General features: G+C 50.7%; 1 protein-coding gene across 8 annotated transcripts in view; it reads left to right on the forward strand.

Annotated features, from left to right (window-relative positions):
- The first annotated feature begins 2,195 nt into the window (after positions 1-2,195).
- NSD2 (nuclear receptor binding SET domain protein 2) overlaps positions 2,196-12,921 on the forward strand; it is a 110,999-nt gene continuing 100,273 nt past the window's right edge. For 5 of the 8 annotated variants that reach the window (XM_055246222.2, XM_063619657.1, XM_063619654.1 and 2 more), the window contains exon 1: positions 2,211-2,370. The gene's annotated coding sequence lies outside the window, so the exon portion shown is untranslated. Of the gene's footprint in view, positions 2,371-12,921 lie in introns of all 8 variants that reach the window. The other 3 variants (XM_055246221.2, XM_055246224.2, XM_055246225.2) reach the window with 1 other exon arrangement.

Here is a 12,921-nt window from a genome sequence, read left to right on the forward strand (position 1 = left end):
CCATACTGATGGCAAACTTAGTGCAAACACCTGACTGGCATAGCCCAGAACTCCTGGATTCAAATGATCCACCTGCGTCGGACTTCCAAATAACTAGAACCACAGGCATGAGCCACTGTGCCTGGCTTGTCCACTTTTGTTATTTTTTATTTTTATTTTTTGAGACAGTCTTGCTCTGTCACCCAGGCTAGAGTGCAGTGGCATGATCTCGGCTCACTGCAGCCTCCACTTCCCGGGTTCAAGTGATTCTCCTGCCTCAGCCTCCTGAATAGTTGGGATTACAGGTGCCCGTCACTATGTCTGGCTAATTTCTGTATTTTCTCTTAATAGAGACGGGGTTTCACCATGTTGGACAGGCTGGTCTTGAACTCCTGACCTCAGGCGATCCACCTGTCTCGGCCTTCCAAAGTGCTTGTATTAAAGGTGTGAGCCACCGTGCCTCGCCCTGGCCGTAATTTTAAAAATTCATTTATTTATTTGTTTGGTGATAGACACGAGGTCTTGCTATGTTGCCCAGTCTGGTCTCCCAACTCCTGGGCTCAAGCGATCCTTCCACTTTGGCCTCCCACAGTGCTGGCTCACACTTCTCACAGGTGTGAGCCACTGGCCTTGGCTCCATTTTGAATTAATTTTTGTTAAGGGTGTTAAAGTCTGTGTCTAAGTCTGTGTCTAGCCTGATTTTGTTTGCATGTGGACATCCAGTTGTTCCAGCACCGTTCGTTGAAAAGACTGTCTTTTCTCCATTCCATTTCCTAGAGTCAAGCTCAGTTGACTCCATTATGTGGTCTATATACGGGTTCTCTACTCTGTTCATGGATCTATTTGTGTATTTTACCACCAGTACCACAATGCCTCAATTACTGTAGCCTTATAGTAAGTCTTGCAGCAACACTTGTTTTTTTGGGGGGGCACAACTCAACCCATACAGGGCCCAGCACCTGTGAAGGGACAGCAGCGGAGGCGGAGGCGGCGCGGGAAAGGAAGACGAGGTGAACTGTGGCCACTCCTTGGTGGCTGGAGGTGGGTCCGGGGAGGCAGGACCTGGGCTGAGGTGTCGTTCTACAGCCCGGGTAGCAAGACTCTTGAGGGGAACCCGGGTGGCGCTCTTTAACAAAGCTCTCAACCAAACTCTCGCCAGGCTCCCCTGGGCCCTCTTCTCAGCAAGGGCTGAAGCTGGGCCTGTAAAGCTGGAGCAGACACTAAGGCTCAAGGCCAAAGGTGCCCCCGGCTCCCTGAACCTGCCTGACAGAAAATCCAAGGCCGCCGGCTCCGGCAGCACCTGGAGGCAGGAGCCGAACTTCCATGGGCGGTGGGCAGCAAATCACACCGGCTTCAGCAGCCCGGCCCGCCCGCTTTTTGCAGCGTCTGACTTCCCCGCTCGCCCGCGCCGCTTCCTCCTCCCTGTGCCGGCACGCAGTCGCCCGCGCCACCCCCTGAAGCCCAGCTCTACCGCAGCGGCGCTGGGGCAGCGCCCCTGGACCCGGCGTCCTCCCCTCGCGAGCGGTCTTCCCGCAGCCGCGCCCAGCTCCGGGCCGGACCCTCGCCCGGGGGACTCGTTCACGCCCTGCGGCCGTTAGGCGGGAACAGCACGACGCCCTGCCCTGCCCCGTCGTGGCCTCTGACCCTCTCCGCCACGTCTGTTCTGAGGCCCCGGGCCCGCCACGGCGGGGCCTCTGCGGCGGTTTCCCCACCCGTCCCCGCACTGCCGCTCCGCGAGGCGCACGCCGCCAGCAGCCTCCCGCGGGCCCCAGGCCCCGCGCCCCTCTCACGGGACATGAGCTTGGGGACCAGCGCGGGCGGGCGCCAGCCTCCGCGGCCGCGCGCCCACGGCTCTGGGGCGCCGGCTCCGGACGGTGATTGGACGCGGACCGTGACGTCACCGAGCGCGGCGCCCGCGGCCGCCGGGTCTGGGCCGGGTGCGCGCCGCCGAGTAGCGGGAGCAGGGCGCGCGCCCGGCGCTCCTCTGAGGCGGCTCGCTGGGCCCGCGGCCCGGCCCTCCCGGCGCTGCCAGCCCCGCCCGCCCGCGCGGCCCCCACCCGCCGCGTGCCTGCCCGCCCCGCCCGTGCGCGGCCCCGGCGCGGATTTGAAAAGCCCGGTCCGCGGGCCCCGCGAGCGCGGCAGCCAATCAGCGGCGCGCACTTTTCCCGCGGCTTCTGCGAGGCGGCGGCGGCCCCGGCGGCGGCGGCGGCGGCGGCGGGCGGGAGGCGCGGGGGCGGGGTCGGCGCCGCGCGCGAGAGCCTCGGCCTGGCCGCGCTGCGCCCGCCGCCGCCGCCGCCCCCTCCCCGCCTGGGCCCTTCCGCCGCACGGTCCCGGCCCCCTCCCAGCCTGCCGCTCCGGAGAGCCGCCCGCCAAGGATGCGACGCACCGCAGGTCACTAGGGCGCCCGCCCAACCGTCGCGGGCTCCCAACCGCCGGAGCTGGGGCCGGGAGGCCGGGCTGTGGGAGGCCTGAGGGGCGGCGGGGAGGACCGCGGAGGCCTGAGGGGGCGGGAGCGCCGGGAGGAGTGGGGGCACTGAGGAGGCCTGAGGGGCCGGCTCAGGGGCTGGGGGACCGGGAGGCCGGGCGGCTTGAGAGGGTCGTGGGGACCGCGAGGACCGCGGAGGCCTGAGGGCCGGCGGGAGGACCGGGCGGACCGCGGAGGTTGGGACGCGTCCGGGCAGGGGAGGGGCGGCGGCCTGCGGGCGGCGGCGGCTAACGGGGCCGGGCGGGCGGGCGCGGCCATGTTGGGCCCGGCCGGGCCCTGCGGCTGCACCTGTGCCCGGCCCGGCCGAGGCGGCCGCCTTTGTTCCCGCGGCGCCGAGCGGGTCGGGCCGGCCTTTGTGCGGCGCCCCGGGTCAGGGGCGGCCGCAGTGGGAGGGGCAGGTTGGGGTCCCGGGGCCGGGGCCAGGGGTCGGGCCGAGGGTCGCTTTTTGTTTGCAGGCGGTGTCCGGCGTTGACACTCGCGGCTCCCGGGCGTTGGTCAGCGCGGACGCTCCCCCGGGAAGCCGGGCCGCGGTCCGGCCCTTGGCAGGTGGAGGCGGGGGTGAGCCGGGAGTGGGTACCCTGCTGGGGGGCTGCGCGCCCTCGGCCTCCGGGCCTCCGCCTGGGATGTTCCCCTCGCCCCAGGATGCAGATTGATAGTCCTTGAAGCCTCAGTATATGAGATGGGACCTGGCAACTGAATGGCTGATTTTGCTCCACTCACAGGAACCGTGGTTTAAAATCTCGGCGTTTAAAAAATGCTGGTCTTGAGTTTCGGTAGAAATAAAATGGATGAGGGTATTGTATAGGACCCATTGCAGCACGAATCTTTCTGTGCCCACTATGGGCTTTGACATTCAAGTGGAAACATAGTATCAAAACTGATGTGGTGACGTTAATCGTTTTTAGGTAGATAACGTGTAGCGTGTGTGTGTGTGTGTGTGTGAGTGTGTGAACAGACCCTGCGAAGACAAGACTAATTTGATAAAGTTCAGACCTGGCTTAGGAGGAGCTCTTAAGTACTACCCACCTACTTCACAGACTTTCAAGCCTTGATTTTTAAATGAGTTAAACGCCAACATCACGCATTGATTATATTGACTCTATTTTGTGTATTTTAAATATCAACATGGGAAATAACTTAGGAGCCATCCCATTGATGAACTTGGGACTTAAACTTTTTAATTTTCCCAAAATGTTTTAAGTGCCCTAGTTACATATTTAAATGTGATGAGAGCAACAATATTTTAAAAAGCAGAACGCCAACAACATAAAGCAAACAAGTTCTGTGAGCACAGCCTTTCCTTGTGTACTTGATGTGTGCTCTCATTCCCCACAACTGATGATGGTTCAAATCTAAACTGCCAAATGGAGATGAAGAGGACTCATGCTTTAAGCACGATTACTTTGAGTCATTTCCTTTTCTTTCCTTCCATTTTCTCAGCCACCCAAACCCAGCAACCTTCAGTTTTGGGCTGATGGTTGGTAGAATGAAGACTTACTGCACAATTTTGAGTTTGTGTAAGCTTTTGTGAAGAGCTCTGATCTATTCAGTACAAAAATCGTCCTCTTCTGACTGCATTACTACCAGAGTCTTGCCTCATTCTAACAGTAAACATTTTATTTTAAGAGTATGAGGTAATTAACTGTGAATTTCAAAGAATGATGGACAATTTATCTTATATATTCATACGTAACATGTAAACTAATATAACTTTTGGAGACATACACAACAAAATTATAAGGTTAACAGGCTGTAGGTGTGACTTGGTTTGTTTTTATGCAATCAACTTATCCAGGGCTTTTAAACCAGTACTTGCAGAAATGTGGGGACCCAAATGAAGCATTAATTAGAATCCTAGAGTGAGTCAGGAAGATAATCTGAATAGGTAGAAGACTACCCACTCCTCCTAATCCTGTGGGCGTTACATGGGTACAGCCTTCTGCCTATTCAGATTATCTTCTCCTGAAAGTAATCAAATCTTACAAAGTTTACTCACATGGCAGAATGTGAACTTTTTTTTACAGTTTGAAGTTTCAGTGTAAAACATGCAAAAGTAGCTGGAATTAGTCTTACTAAGCTACAGGATTCTCTTTACCAAGTAAGAACTTATATGAAAAGATGTGCTAAGATGGTGCTGAAGTTCATAATCCAAACGTATTTTGTCCTGTGCTATTTATTTATTTTTAGAGACAGGGTCTCTCTATGTGGCCCAGGCTTGAGGGCAGTGGCTGTTTCAGAGGAGAGCAATCGTGGTGCACTTCAGTCCCAAATTCTTGGGCTCAAGTGATTCTCCCGCCTCAGCCTCCTGAGTAGTGGGGGCTACAGGCACACTCAGCCTTCCTGGCTCTGCCCTGTCCTTTTTAGCTGGGCAAGTGGGCAAATAACCTTTCTAAGTAAATAATTAATCAGCGGGAACAGAAGCCATAAGGCTTTTTACTCATATATTGTGATCCAGGTGTTTGGTTTTGCCTTTTTTTTTTTTTTTTTTTTTGGTGGGCTGCTCATGGCCGTAGAATGCATACAACTTTGGATAAGCATTTTAGTCTTCTGAGCCTCAGTGTCTTGTTTTGCTTGATTGTAGTAAGTGTGACCTTGTTCTCCAAATACGTGGTACCATGTCCTGACTCCAGGCCTTTGTGTGGGCTGTTCTTGGGTGTGGACTGCCTGCCACCTGTCCTTCCTCTTTGAGCATAATTCATGGCTTTTTAATGGCCACTTGTGACCTTTCTCCCCTGTTGGGTTAACTCTTAGAGGTAGGACTCTGTCATTGCCTTGGGCAGTATTGCCTCTGCTGGTGCCTTTTCATGGCATACACTCAGTAAGTGCTGAATAAATGGGTATATGGCTTAGGGTAAACAAACAGCCCATTTTAATGCCAATATCTGGCCTGTTTTGTAAGTAATGGAGCATCTGGGAGAAGAAGCTGAGTCTAGAAAGGAAATGGCTTGGCTAAGGTCACTCTGAAACATTGCAAGTATGTAAGTACAGCAAGTAGTAGAACAGATCTGTACTACTACCAAGATGGAGCAAGAAATCTATGTCGTCGGTTTCTCTATCCTTAGTCAAGATAAAAAATATATATAAAGTACACAGAATACAAAAGATGACACGGGGGCTTTAGAGGATTAGGCTTGTATTTATAAACTGTATGATTTGCTAATTCCTTTTTAATGAATGGTTATTTACAGCGAGTACTTTGGGGGAGAAAAAGACTTACGTTGGTTACCCAGGGACTCTAGCATTTTATATTTGTCTATTGGTTGCAATATTGCTCTTTTCTTTTGAGATAGGGTCTCACCTGTTACCTGGTGTGGAGTGCAGTGGTGCAACCATAGATCACTGTAAACTGGCACTCCTGGGCTCAAGCTCTCCTCCCAGCTCAGTCTCCTAAGTAGTTAGGACTACAGGCAGATGCCACCATGCTTGGCTAATTTAAAAATTTTTTATGGAGTCAGTCTTGCCATGTTTGGGCTGGTCTCTGTAACTCCTGGCCTCAAGTGATCCTCCTGCCTTGGCCTCCCAAAGTGCTGGGATTACAAGTGTGAGCTACTGTGCCTGGCCAAGTTGCAGTATAGCTTTTTACTTTATTTATTTATTTATTTATTTATTTTTTTCGGGGGACAGGGTTTTGCTCTGTTACCCAGGTTAGAGTGGAGTCGTATGATCACGGCTCATTGCAGCCTTGACCACCTGGGCTCAATCGATCCTCCTACCTCAGCCTCCTGAGTAGCTGGGACAATAGGTGTGTGCCACCATGCCTGGCTAATTTTTGTGTTTTTTGTAGAGACGGGGTTTCACCACGTTGCCCAGGCTGGTCATGAACTCCTGGGCTCAGGTGATCCTCCCACTTTGGCCTCGTACCTGGCCTGCAGTATAGCTTTTGAAAGAATTGATTGATTTGATTACGTTTGGTTTGCTAGTTAAAAAATCAAGACAGATTGGCCGAGCGCAGTGGCTCATGCCTGTGATCCCAGCACTTTAGGAGGCCGAGGCGGGTGGATCACAAGGTCAGGAGATCGAGACCATCCTGGCTAACATGATGAAACCCCGTGTCTACTAAAAAAAAAAAAAATTAGCCGGGCATGGTGGTGGACGCCTGTAGTCCCAGCTACTCGGGTGGCTGAGGCAGGAGAATGGCGTTAACCCGGGAGGCGGAGCTTGCAGTGAGCCAAGATTGCACCACTGCACTCCAGCCTGGGAGAGCGAGACTCCATCTCAAAAAAAAAAAAAAAAATTCCAGACAGATTTTGGCTGGGTGCGGTGGCTCAAGCTTGTAATCCCAGCACTTTGGGAGGCCGAGGTGGGTGGATCACGAGGTCAGGAGATTGAGACCATCCTGGCTAACACGGTGAAACCCTGTCTCTACTAAAAATATAAAAAACTAGCTGGGCATGGTTGCGGTGCCTGTAGCCCCAGCTGCTTGGGAGGCTGAGGCAGAATGGCGTGAACCTGGGAGGCGGAGCTTGCAGTGAGCTGAGATCGCACCACGGCACTCCAGCCTGGGCGACAGAGCGAGACCCCTGTCTCAAAAAAAAAAAAAAAAAATCAAGATAGATTTCAAATGAGTTTTGTTTTAGCATCTGCCTTCCTAAAACCACCTGGCCCCAGATGAGTTTTCAAAGCATCTTTCTGTAATACTTAGTGGTTTCAACAAAATATACAAGGATAGAAATTGCAGTGTTGGTTAGCTGAGTGATGGCCTCAGCTCAAAAACTCCAGTAGTGGATAGGCATAGTGGCTCATGCCTGTAATTGCAGCACTTTGGGAGGCTGAGGTGGGAGGATCGCTTGAGGCTAGGAGTTTGACACCAGCTTGGGCAACATAGGGAGACCCCATCTCTACAAAAATTTAAAAAAATTAGCTGGGCATGGTGGTGTGTGCCTTTAGTCCCAGATACTTGGGAGGCTGAAGTGGGAGGTCACCTGAGCCCAGGACTTTGTGGCTGCAGTGAGCTGTGATCATACCACCACACTCCAGCCTGGGAGATAGCACAACCCTCTCTCAAAAAACAAACCTAAACACAAAACCCCAGTAGTGAGACTACCCTAGTGGGTGTGTAGAAAAAATGCTTTTTTTTTCTGGAAGGAGTTGGAACCTCAATTTTTAAGTTGACTGAGTTGGCACTAAGAGAGTTGATGATGTGAATTAAATTTGTTATGCCATTGGCTGGTGTGGTGGCTCACACCTGTAATCCTAGCACTTTGAGAGGCCAAGGCAGGCAGATCACCTGAGGTCAGGAGTTTGAGACCAGCCTGGGAAATGTGGTGAAACCCCATCTCTACTAAAAATACAAAAATTAGCCGGGCGTTGTGGTGGGTGCCTATAATCCCAGCTACTTGGGAGGCTGAGGCAGGAGACTTGCCTGAGCCTGGGAGGCAGAGGTTGAAATGAGCCGAGATCATGCTACAGCACTCCAGCCTGGGCAACAGGACAAGACTCTGTCTCAAGGAAAAAAAAAAAAAATTGTTATGCTTTTAGAGGATGTGTGCATGTTAGCAATGTTCTTACATTTTGATGGTTTTCATGTATTTTTTGTTGCTATATTATGGAGACTAATGATCAGAAAGCATTTTTCTGACTCCAGTTTTGCTGTCTTCAAGTAGTTCTCTACACACTGCCTTGTCTTTCTAAAATACAGATGTCCTATGTGTCCCCAGTCTTCGGGGGTGACTCTCACTGCCCATTGGGGTTCAAGACCAGTCTCACTGCTTTCTGAGTCTCACTGCACTACTTGTTTTGCCCTCATCTCAGTTATTCAGCTCATCTCTTTCTGCCATATTTTTCCTCTGGGCCTTTGCGTGGTCAGTTTTTGTTCCTTCTGCCCACGTGCCCCCTTACCCCATGTGTGTGGGGGATAGGCATGCTTTCCCTCTTCCTTCCCTCTGCCAGGTCTCAGCTTGGACCCCACACTGAATGCTGTGCCTGACTCCTGCCTGTTTTGGGAGGCCCTTGTCTTTTCCATCATCACCCACTCCATTCTGATTCTGTTCCAGCCACACGGGCCTCTTGCCTGTTCTGAAGCCCTGCAGCTCTGCTGCTTCCGACTATTGCCCTTACTCCTCCTTTGACCTGGAATGCTGTCTCCAGGTGTGTGGCTTACCCCTCACCCTCCTTCAGGTCTTTGTTTGTACTTCCCCCTCTCAGGCACCTTCTCTGACCACTGAGTTGAAGTACTCTGTTGTGACCGGGTACTATTACAGTTTATCTGTGATCCTGGTGCTTTATGAAGCCAAGACGAGAGGATCACTCCAGCCCAGGAGTTTGAAGTTGCAGGAAACCATGATTATGCCACTGCATTCCAGAATGGGTGACAGTAAGACTCTGTCCCAAAAGAAAAAGTTTAAAAAAATTATTGTATATATATACACACACACACTTCTGAGACGGAGTCTAACTCTGTCACCCAGGCTGGAGTGCAGTGGCACAATCTAGGCTCACCACAACCTCCGCTGCCTGGGTTCAAGTGATTCTCCTGCCTCAGCCTCCCAAGTAGCTGGGATTACAGGTGTATGCCACCATATATTTTTTTTTTTTGTATTTTTAGTAGAGACTAGGCCATGTTGGCCAGGCTGGTCTCGAACTCCTGACCTCAAGTGATCTGCCTGCCTTGGCCTCCCAAAGTGTTCGGATTACAGGCATGAGCCACCATGCCTGGCCAAAAAAATTTTTTTTAAATTACTCTGTTGCTATCTGGCACTCCCCGTCTGCCTTAGATTTTCTCCATAGCACGTATCTCCGACATTCCATGTGAATTCCTGGCTGCATTGGGTCATCTGTGAAGGCAGGGTCTTTTCTCCTTTCGCTTGGCTTGCTGTCATGTCCTCAGCACCTGGAATGGTACCTGAGTGACTGTCAGGCATTCAGTGACTATTTGAGTACATACACCGTCCTCAGTACTTTGTGTGCCTTAGGGGGCATAATATGTCCCAGAAATGGTGTGAATGAAGGGGAGTGGTGTGAGCATTTTGCCTTGATGTGGAGTTGGAAAGGTGGAGGGCCATGGGCTGGTGGCAGAGGTCACAGAAGAACCTTATGCATCATTAGCAGGGCTAGAGAACCGTGACTTAACCAATGCACAGGAGGCGAGGCTGGGAAAGTGTGGACAGGTGGGAGAGAATGAGCAGAGGCAGCATTGCCCCGGCTGGGCTATAGCGTGAGAGTGGTACAAGAGAGGGGCCTTAGTCCAGTCCTTACAGATGGAAAGATTGGGTAGTTGCTGGTACCACTGTTACCTCTCTGTGAATCAGGGGAAGGGAAAGTGGGCCTCGCTTCTGACCTACCTTACTTCCTTCCAGAAGGAAGCTCTCATCTCACCTACCTGCCTAAAAATGTGTCCCTGCAGTTTCACTGTTTGCTTAGAAGAGAAAGCCCTAGATCTTGAGCATGGCATGTGGTTCCTGCCTGTCTTTCCTTTATGTATCTATGTGTATATGTATAAATATATACAACACTTTTTAAAAATTATTTTATTTTATTTATTTATTTTTTTTGAGACGGACTGTCACTCAGTCGCCCAGGCTGGAGTGCAGTGGAGTGATCTCGGCTCACTGCAAGCTCCGCCTCCCAGGTTCACGCCACTCTCCTGCCTCAGCCTCCCAAGTAGCTGGGACTACAGGTGCCTGCCGCCATGCCCGGCTAATTTTTTTGTATTTTTAGTAGAGACGGGGTTTCACCGTGTTAGCCAGGATGGTCTTGATCTCCTGACCTCGTAATCTGCCCACCTCGGCCTCCCAAAGGGCTAGGATTACAGGCATGAGCCACTGCGCCTGGCCTACAACACATTTTTTAAAAAATGTGTATTTTTTCTTTCCTCTGTGACTCTGGCCAGTGATCCTACCTGTCTTTCTAGCGTCTTTGCTGGCCAGTCCTTTGTGGTTGCTGTGAGATCTCATCATGCTGCCTGTAGCTCTTGTGATGAGCCGTCCCCTCTCCCATGGATCTTTGCATGTGCTGTTGCTTCTTCCTGAGTTGCCTAATTTTGTGTTGCTGTGGTGGTTTTATGGCTCACCCCTCATCTCTGTGAAGCCTTTCCCTATTTCTACCAGAACCAGGTGTTGCAGACACTGGGCCCATGGCACGTGTGTGTGTGTGTGTGTGTGTGTGTGTGTGTGTGTGTGTGTGTGTTTTCTCTCAAGTTTGTCATGCCTTCGTGAGTACTGGGCCCTCTTATGACAGTTAGCATGTTGCACAGGCTCTTGCCCAATTCTCTTCTCCAGGTTGTGAATTTTTCAAGGTGAGGGCCCTTTGATTTGTCTTCAGTGCCTAAATGTGGAAAGCACTTAGTTAAGTAGAGATAGTTTTTGGGTATTACTCTGTTTTCCTAATGATTTTTATTTCATAAAAATGTGAATTTCTAGATTTTTGGTTAAAATATATGTTAGAAATAGGAGGCTTCTGTGTTCTTTCCCCTCCAAAATTTGGAGTTGGTGTAATCTTTGTAGAGCCTTGCTGCACGAATCTTTTGAGGAGCAAAGCATCTTCTTCTCATTGAATCCTCACAGCAGGAAATTGAATCCCAAAGATGTCAAGTAACTGATCCAAAGTCACAAGGCTGTATGTGATGAAGTTAGAAGTCCTGCAGGGCCTGACCTCTGATTCTGTGCCCTGGGAACTTGTTTTGCCTCTCAGGGAAGACTTTAACATACAGCTGTTTATATGTGGATGGAAGACTGAGCCATTATATTTCTGCCAGTCAGTATGGCAGTGTACTTCTGCCTGATATTTCTTCATTCATTGAGTATCAGTTGTGTGCCAATGATGAGCCAAAACCTATGTCCTTGTTCCCATGGGTTTTATAGGCCTGTAATGGGATGAAATGGGGAGGGACAGTGAGCAAAAGTCATATCTTTGAAAAACCTGTGAAATACTCCTGCCAAAAAAAAAAAAAAAAAATCAAACCTGAGTCCAGTCAAGCTCCTATGTTTAACAACCAATGTACAGGAAATACAGGGACGAGAGAAATACTACAGCGTTGCCATTGGCAACAATGAGAATGTGGGAAACTGTAAGACCAGTAACCCATACTCATCAACAGGGAAAAATAAAGGGGACTGATGAGAAGAGACTGGAGGAACATGGACTAATTTTTATTGTAGGGCTTATCTGTTTTTGTGTCAGATCAGTTTGTTAGAGAAACAACTGAATATCATTTATGATATTTGAGACAATTAGAATTTGGAACACTGATTATATTTATTAGTGAGGAATTATTTTTATGTTTAGCGTGATAGTGGTTTTGTTATGTTTAAAGTAATTCCTCCCTTTTAGAGGTGCATACAGACATTTACTGATGAAATGGTACATCATCTAGGATTTGTGTCATGATCCTATGGGAGAGGGAGTAGGTTATTTGTGGTTACATCAGGACTTCAGGGCTGGTCTAGGTTGAGAGTGGTATGGGCACAGGGGTTCTAACTTTTTTTTCAGATAGGGTCCCTCCCGGACTCAAATGGTCCTCCCACCTCAGCCTCCTGTGTAGTTGGGACACAGGCGTGTGCCACCACACCTGGCTAATTTTTTATGTGTTTTGTTTTTGTTTTTTATTGAGACGGAGTCTTGCTCTCCATCACACAGGCTGGAGTGCAGTGGCGCGATCTCTGCTCACTGCAACCTCCGCCTCCTGGGTTCATGCCATTCTCCTGCCTCAGCCTCCCCAGCAGCTGGGACTACAGGCGCATGCTGCCACGCCCGGTTAATTTTTTTGTATTTTTAGCAGAGACGGGGTTTCACCGTGTTAGCCAGGATGGTCTTGATCTCCTGACCTCATGATCCGCCCGCCTCGGCCTCCCAAAGTGCCGGGATTACAGGCGTGAGCCACCGCGCCTGGCCTGTTTTTGTTTTTAAATAGAGACAGGGTTTTGCCATGTTGCCCGGGCTGGTCTTGAATTCATCGACTCAAGCAGTCCTTCTGCCTGCACATCCCAAAGTTCTGGGATTACAAGTGTAAGCCACCCCTCCGAGCCCTGGTTCTAACTATTCTCTCCACATTTATATGTGTTTAGAATTCCTCATCACACAAAGCAAGTCATGAAGGAAAGATCTAGGTACATTGAGTAGGGAGGTTATACCTGACAAGGCTTTGGGAAGGACTTCCTGTTGGGATAGACACTAGAGCAGGGAACAGAGAGCAGAACGGGGTTGGGTGTTGGCTTCATGAGGGTGGGGGTGAGTATCAGATGGAGGGAAGAGCCTGTGCAGAGCTTCTGTGATAGAGCAGGAAGAAGCTGGTGTGGCTGGAGCAGAGGGTGCCGGGCAAGTTCTTTTAGGTCCTGTTAAGAGCAGTGTCAGGTTTTAAGGGTGATGGTGTGACATGAATCTATTTTCTTTGGAAACAGGATTCCTCAGATTGCTCTGTAGATTGAGTTGGTGCTGGGGAAGGTTCAGGAAGAGTGTGTACAGAAGCCCAATCTGTGGTCACTCTGTTCAGGTGAAAACCTTTCCTTTGTCCCTGCTTTGGG

This window comes from Symphalangus syndactylus, chromosome 16 (genome assembly GCF_028878055.3).
Source record: "Symphalangus syndactylus isolate Jambi chromosome 16, NHGRI_mSymSyn1-v2.1_pri, whole genome shotgun sequence".
NCBI classification, from domain to species: domain Eukaryota; kingdom Metazoa; phylum Chordata; class Mammalia; order Primates; family Hylobatidae; genus Symphalangus; species Symphalangus syndactylus.